The 8327-nt window shown below is 41.3% G+C and overlaps 1 long non-coding RNA gene across 1 annotated transcript in view; it reads left to right on the forward strand.

Moving 5' to 3' along the window:
• Positions 1–7918, forward strand: part of LOC308177484 — a 37180-nt gene extending 29262 nt beyond the window's left edge. The window contains exon 4 of the long non-coding RNA XR_013939160.1: positions 3128–7918. This is a non-coding gene — a long non-coding RNA (uncharacterized lncRNA). The remainder of the gene's footprint in view (positions 1–3127) is intronic.
• Positions 7919–8327: the final 409 nt, after the last annotated feature.

The following is an 8327-nucleotide window of genomic DNA, read 5'->3' on the forward strand; positions in this document are numbered from 1 at the left end:
CTCGCACATCTCCACACGGTGAGCAAAGCCCAAGCTGGCCAGCTCATGTAACGTAAGTGAATCTCAGCCTGTGCAAACTGGGCTCAGTTTGAAACGTGAGCTAGAAGAGACCACCATGAGTTTTCTATCTACATGGTACACAGGCCTCTCATGCACCACCTGTATTTCCAACAAATTGCCGTCAGTTTTGTTCTACTGTGCTGTCATTCCTTAGAGACTGTGTCTCAGCTATAATCCTCCCCCAGCAGATCCTTGTTCTTGGCTATCCATCTTCTCCCACTCTACAAATGCTGTAGTCCTCCTCTTTAAACTGAGTTATTTCTGAGGAAGCTTGTTCTCCTGAAAGCATGTATAACTTCAACATTGTGATATGAATGTAATCAGGCCTGATGTAATATTTAATTACCCTGTATTTTTGAGTTCCGTTTTTCTAGGTGTATTAGTGTGTAGCCTGCAAGACTGGTTTATTAAAGAGAATGATATTGAAAAGTACAAGTGTTTATGAATATTGTTCACAATATTGATACATGCGGTTGTTCCTTCCCAGGTGCAGGACTCTACACTTGCTCTTGTTAAACCTCATTTGGTTACTTCTTGCCCAAAACCTAATTGTGCATAATAATGCACAGTGCTTATATAATGCTATACCAATATTGTGTTTTAAGCACAGAAAGTTACTCTGGTATCTCAGGTGTTCAGGCTTTTCAGTGATAGATGATTTTTTACTGATTCACTGAAGCACAGTGATTTCCATAAACACTTCACAAACCATAATTCAAAAGGCATCAAGCAGTAAGTTTTGTATCACTTTAGAAATACCATCTAAATCTACACCAGTGCTACAATACATAAAGTCTATTGCTAAAGATACACTTCATAAACAACTCTAACTTTTTCTACTACACTTAAGTCAAACACACAGATTCCCTGCTTGGCAGGTCAGTGTAGCTCTGTTTCATCAAACGAAGACCAGAAAATGTTAGCTAACGTTAACCCTCCTGCATCTTTCCTTCTAGAGGCACTATGTCATTGGCAATACCAGAGACTGCTGACCATTACAGTCTTTATCACCAACTTGACCTCAGCCCATGTTTGCTACGTCTGTCCAGGTAGCCAACACGTTTCCAAGCTTCAGTCCTGGGGAGCAAAGCTTTTCCTCTAGGGATCTGGCAGCTCAGAGCAGTAGCACCTGTGCTTAATCTTGGCTCTGTGCTTAAACTCTGTTGGCTCAACCAAGTTAGACATGCCCCCCCTTCCTCCTCAAATGCTTTACTGATTAGTTACAAATTTAAGAAAATGATTAGATAATAACACACTTTGTAAATACGAGATTTAATTTTTTATTTGTGTCTAAGTAAATCAAACCATTTCTCCCTGACCAGAAGAATATGAGTTCCTCTAAGAAATGCAACTATTCAGAAAATGGCTTAGAAAGAAAAGTCGTTTTTATAAAACTCACTATATGACATACTCTAGTAAATTGCTTTTTGTTTGTGCCAGCTTTTGAACTCATAATGGCTTAAAGACTAAAAACAGGTCATGTGAAAGCTAAAAACACTCTTTCCAAAGAAAGGCTACAATATTCATCAACTGGTGTATTTTTGTCAGAGAAAGTCAATTTTGGACCCTATTAAATCTCCTAGATTAAAAAACCCATATTTGTAGCCGACCTTAAGCAAATAATCATTGACAGATTCCAGACTTCTCCTGAGGTGAACTCTGAAGATTAGATACTACAGGTAGTTCGAATTGATAGCAGCTCCAGCAAGGTAAGACAGGGAGAGAGAAACTATTAAAAGACAGCGTAAATATGATGGAGCTTTCAGGTTGAAACCTTGCTTTCTTTTTGGTTACAACACCTGTCATAAACAGTCCGGAAAAAAATTGTACTCATTGAAAAATGGCACATCACATTAATATCAAAGAACAGAGTATTAGGTCCAACAGGAAAGGTTAAAAAAATATATGATTAAAGAGAATCATCAAAGGAGGGAAGACATAAAGGTCAGATATTTCCAGTTACCGACGGATTGGCTGGGTCAATGACAGTGATCGTTAGCTGCCAAGAAGCGCCATTCCTGTCAGCCCCTGTTACATAAAAATGAAATAGAAAGTAATGTAGATCAGAAGCCATTAGATGATCACATGTGGAAGCTGCTCTCCAAAATGCTGTGGCTTTTGCCGTATTAAGTATGATACTAATGTTCTCTGTCTTGCTTTGTCTCCGTTTTGCCCTCCTTTTTCCCCACGCAGTCACATGTTTCTATTGGCCACACGTAAGTGCCAGAACGTGCCACCAGGTGACTGTCACAGTGGCAGTCACCGTGGAAGAGGGGAAAAAAATCTGTGATTAATCAAGTGATTAATCTTGTGTTAATAGATAACTGAGGAGATGTGAAGATTTTAAAAGCAAGGACAAAAAGGTGTAATTGGATATGGTAACTTTTGTACTGAACAGAAGAACTGCTGGGAAGCAGAAAAACAAGTAATTATAAAAACAAAAAAGGATTAAGAAGATATTTTTTTCCTGCTGGGTACAAGCACCTGGATGGCACAGAGCCTAGAATTGGATTACCTTTGAATTTTCTAAATTGTTTTCAAGAGAGGAACTTTTTTTTTGACCCATATGAATCAGAGAGAAAGCTTCTTAGAGGCAAGGGAAATTAATTTATAAGAAACCTTCCCTTCTACATTGATGCTCAGGGATATACTGACTGCTCAATACTGTATAATTTTTTTAGTCTCTTCCTGACTAGGTCAATGAGGTGCAGAGCCAAAATTCATGACCTTCAGCAGGAAAAAAAACTGCAAATCTTGCAATGAATGCATTCCTTCCTCATGTTTTAAGTTATCCTTTAAAAGCAAGCTTAACCATTTAGAAATAAGTAAATAGCAATTTTTGACATAAAAAAATTGCATGAGACATTTTTCTCCCTGCTGCTGCTGATGCTCTTACACAGGAAAGGATACAATTTTCCTTGTACCACTTGTATTTTTTCAATTCAAAGTTACATTTGACATTTGACTGCTGAAATTTATTCTCTGTGTGGGTAAAATATTTGGTTATAAACACTGGTTAAACTGATAAGTAGTCACAATAAACCGCAGCAAATTTTTTCTCTTGTAGGTGTCTGAGGGACTGACAGTTGGAGGAACGCTTTCCTGTGTCAGTACAAGTGGGGATGCTGAGCACCTTCTCTCTTGAGGTGATGCTACCCGTGCATGTCCCCCAGGACCATGCAGGTCCCCTCTGTGACCCACTGCAGTTGGTGAAGGTTGGTGCTAGATGAGTACCCATGTCTTTCCTCCACTTATGCTAAGATCATTTGCAGCCATTCAGCTGTCCTGGTCCAGATTCAAAGTCAATGCTAACAAAATATTAATGCCCCTTTTCTGCAATAAAAGAAAACAAACTCTAATGCAAGACACAAAAGTGATCAAATGCATTCTCTTGCCCCCACCCCAGGTCCCAAGGACTGATGGCAGGATCTTAGCAAGGCCCCAGGCAAGCTGTGCAAACGTGACCTCTTTGCTAAAACCTATCTGTGGAAACAGGTGTTTAGAAGATGCTGTCCCTCCTGCAAAAGGCTCTTGCTGGAGCACCATAGAAGGCTCTTAATGTGGCAGCTGCTTCCCTGGGAAGCCGAGCTTGCATGGCACAGCTGTTAGACAAGCCCCCTCCAGCCCTGCTGGAAGGTGTGACCAAGGAAGGGGTAAGAACAGACAGCCCCACAAGCTCCCAGATGTCTTTGCTTGGGCAGCTGCATCTGCAGCAGCAGCCGTAGATCACCTTAATCCATCCACCCCGGGCTGTGACCATGGATGGTGGCCCTTCTGCAGATAGAGCTGCTTGGGGAGGTTGTGGCAGAGACCTCGGACCAGCCCCAGGGGGTCTGACCCCAACACTGAAAGGAAGGTCTGGTTGGCATGGCCTTAAATTCCGTATCTGACACTACCGTGGGCTGTCACTTACAAGGAAGTGAACCTGGCAGGTCAGTAGAAATGTCTGGAAGAAAAAAACTGCTGAACAGGCTGTGCTAACCTTGCTAGGCTGCAAATGAAACCTGAAACCAAGCTGGGATAGCTTGCCTTCACATTGCACAGCTACAGCCCTGAAGCCCTTAGATAAACAGGATGTTATTTAAATGGAGGAGCAATATATAACACACATTGATTTTTGAGGGAAGTTATTTATTCAGCATTTCAGCTTACTAGGCATGTTGGTTAAGCAACTATCAGTGGAAGCAGCGAGAGGCTTGTGCTGTCCTTCCAAAACGCTCCCCAGACTTCATCTGGAGGAGCATCGCAAGAGTAATTAGCTCCTGTGTCTGTTCATCTGGAAAAGCAAGGGGTCCATACGGACACTACAGGTGTGGAGGGCAACTGCTGTGTTAGAGAAACCAGAAACAGACTGAGTGATTAGAAAGACATGACCAGCCTTTGTGCTGATAAATGCAGAGTTTCTTCCAATTATAAGAGTTTTGTGGGGGTTTTGATTTTTTTTTTCCAGATAAAACACATACTGGAAAGGTTTAGTTATTTAAATGAAATTGCTTCCCCTTACGTGCTCTCTGTGAACAGCAATTCAATTTCTTGGCAGCAATACAAGTGATAAATATGAATTGCATGGTATTTATAGAAAAATAATTTTAAAGTTTGTATTCACAGAAGAAAAGCCCCTCTTAACAGTCATTCACATCCACTCAGAAAGAAGAAACTACACCTTGTCACCCATGTCACCTGACTTTTGTAAAGTGTTTGCAATGCATATGCAGCAAGTGAACAGCAGATTAAAATTATTGCTTAGATTCTACTAATGTCTGTATTAAATATTATGATCCGTGTTCATAAACAGAAGGAAAAAATATTTAAGTATTTTTGCTATGAAATGTTTTAGAGCACTTCTTTGGTTTCAATGAAAAGCACATTCCAGTGTCTTTGAAGATATGTGTGCACATGCATCAGTTCACAACATGTACCCCCTATGGCATGATACATACCATGCAACCTGAGTATTTTCTGTGCAAATAATACATAACTTCAGCCTCAAATTAACAGAATTATACTCAACATGCAGCACACCAATAGCAAAAAATATATATAGATATATTGCAGAAGATGATCTACTGCACAAGCAAAAAAGGACTGTAACATGAACCAATAATTTCTTCACTTAATCCAGGAATAAAGATAAAAGGAGACGAGAAAAATACAGTTAACAATCTTCCCCAGGGTGTTTGAGTGAAGAAAGTGCTGAACTGTGAATCAGAACTGAATAGACAGAAACATTAGCTCCTTTCAGAAGGATGTTTGCCTTACAGAGATCAGATATTGTAATAGCACAGAGCTGGCTCCTTGCCTATGCTTTGCAGCATGCAAATGAATATTTTCCTTTCTCAGCAGCTCTGCAGTAAAAACACTATGAAATCAGAGAAATATATGCAAGAACCTTTTAAAATGACCACTGATTCTGCTGTCAAATGCTAGGAATGCCTGATGCCCGATTTGCAGAGCTGCAGAAAAGAGCCCTCCCTTCCAGACTCACCCTCGGTGGAAGTGCCAGCAGTCAATACCTCTGAAAACTGGGCTCAGAGAGGCACATTATCAAAGGTGACTCATGGTGCAGGTGCCAGATGACTGTTTAAAAAAATACCTACATGCTATTGACTTGAAGTGAAGCAAGAACGTGTTTACACTGTGGACTGCAGAGTAAGGTTGCGCTCACTTGCTCAGAGGAAGCTCTAGTTTGTCGTGTTGAAGACCAGGATGTCCCAGCCAACACCAAGTTCTGCTCTGTCACATCCAGACTGCTGCAAGCTTATTTAGGGCTGGCTTTGATACCGAGATATTCCTCAAAAATGGAAACTGCATACAAAAACTGAGGCTATTTCTCTGCAGCTGTTACAGCTAGGCATGTCTTTGATTGTTTAAGCACTAAGGACCACTGAAAAGCCATGTTTTGGTTGGGTCTCCTAATGTGAAAATATGAAAGACCAAGAAAAAACTGGCTACTGTCATTATGGGGGAAAAAAAAGAAAAAGAAAAAAAAAAGGATTTACCAGCTTTGTCAAGACTAAATTTGCCCCTACATTCTCTGTCACTGTCTAGTGTCAATACTAAAATGGAAGGAAGGGCACCGCAGAGGAAGGAGTCAAAATGTGTTATTGCTAATGTAACCATGTATCTGATTCACTAATACAGTCTTTCACGCTTGTACTCTCATTGCCTGCAGCGCTTGATTTCAACAACATCACAAAACAGTATTTGGTTTACATTTAAATAACATCTAGGGTTTCTGAGAGGCACAGAAACTTACTTTCCATAAGCTGCTTGCAGCATGCTTCCTCTCCTCTGTACTGTCAACATCATCACAGACTTGTCCAGAGTGGGAGGGTCGTCAGGAGGCCTCTCATCCAATGTCCTGCTCAAAGCAGGGCCAGCACTGAAATGTCTCGCGTCACATTAGAAGACACATTGTAATGTGGCTTTCTTCACAGACTATTTAGTCCTAGGCCATTTCTGAGAGAAGTGACATTTGACATAATAATTTATTGGCTTTAAGTGGTAGGCCACCGGTTCCAAGACTACCGTTGTGTTCCTATCCAACAAGAGCTCAGTGGCTAATGTCTGAGGTCACCCCATCCTTCCACAAAGACCGGCCAATGGTCTGATGTGAGAAGTTAACCAGGATCACTTAAAATGCTCTTATATGGCTTGGAAGTGCTGGCTGAAGAAAAGATTCCATAATCTGAGCATCCAACCGTTAAATGAATATAAGCTTTCCAGTAGGTAGAAGCATATAATACATCTGTCAGCTTCTCACCATTTTTCATTCTCAAATGCACCTTCTCAGCAAAGTGTCTTTTACCGTGTTAGTCAAAGAACAATCTTATCCATCTGCCTTTTCAGAGTCTTTACCGTAGTATGCAAAAAATTCAGGGAGAGGAACGCTTTCAGTGTTTATTCAAAATCAGCATGCAGGAAAAGAGAAAACTGCAGACATGAGACATTTAGGGCAGCCAGTATAAATTCACTGTGGGTCTGGGAAGACTGTCAATAGCAAGGGCTTGTGGCTATGTGCTGTGAAAGTACAGGAACAAAATCAATTGCAGCTAGAATTTTTCCCTCCCAGTGCACACGACAAAATTATTTACAAGTGGCTTATTTAAATCTAGCCAGAAGTCAGCTATTTCAGGGCCCTATTGAGCAGAGAAGATCCCCAGTGAGCTGAGGAAGGTCACAGATCGAGTTACATCACCTAGATGATCCCTCTGACAGAGTGTTTGTAATACTTTCTTTAGCTAGCCTTTGTTTCAGAATGTATGGCTTGTGACAGTGTTTTACACTGGCATTTTTATGGGCTTTGTCTTAAACTTGCTCTGTCCTGACACAACCTTCCACATCACCATGATGAGCACAGTGTAAAGAGAGAGAGAACAGCGCAGCTTATCTAGCAGCAAAAGCAGTCACTAAGACCGCTCTTTTGGAAACCCTCATCTAACCTAAAGCTAAAAACTGCTTTAAACACCACCCACACTGCAGTCATAGATTTCCTGCTAGGCACCTCTCCATAATCTCAATGCAAATACTGCAAAGGCTGGCAAGCTAATAGCTGATCTGGCTCGACGCCAGCCCAATTTTGACTGTCCCCTTTAGAAGTCTAGGGCATCTCTACATTAGCAAGTAGCACAGCATGGCTGGATTGGATCCACAGAGCGAAACTGTGGGTGCAGAGGAGCCAAGGGCCACCCTGTACACGTTATAAGGATTTCATTTTAGACTAGCACGGAATGCCCAGTGGCGGCTGATGTACAGCAGGCGCCTACCTGAACCTTGTAGCCTGGTTTCATCAGAGGGGCACCCAGTTTGTGTGCTTCAAGACCACCTCACACTGAGAATCAGAGCACAGTAAGCACAACGGGATATTTGTTTCCCAAGTACATTCCTGATTTTAACTAAACTGTGAATGCAGACACGTCTTTGGGTCTCCTAGGAGGGGAAGTCCTTTGTGCAGGAAGAGATTCTGATGGTAGAGTTAATAAAAGCACAGGGTTAAATACAAGGCTGTAAAGCTTGATGAACCACTATGACTGCTAGTAAATTTTTTCCCTTCTTTATTGTAAAAGGCAGGACTACAGCCTGCTTTTCTGTTACATAGATTTCACTCTCGAAGAGATTCAAATTAAGAAATACCTGCCCTTCTGTAATTTAAAAGTTTAAAAATGAGCAGCACGAGTCACTGATTTTGAAGTCCTCTGACACTGTGAGCCTTTTCTGTCAGCCTTTGATACTAACCGGCTCCTAAAGCATATTCAGGCCGTCGGTGC

The sequence above is a fragment of the Anser brachyrhynchus genome, assembly GCF_964034855.1.
Source record: "Anser brachyrhynchus genome assembly, chromosome: 1".
NCBI lineage: Eukaryota > Metazoa > Chordata > Aves > Anseriformes > Anatidae > Anser > Anser brachyrhynchus.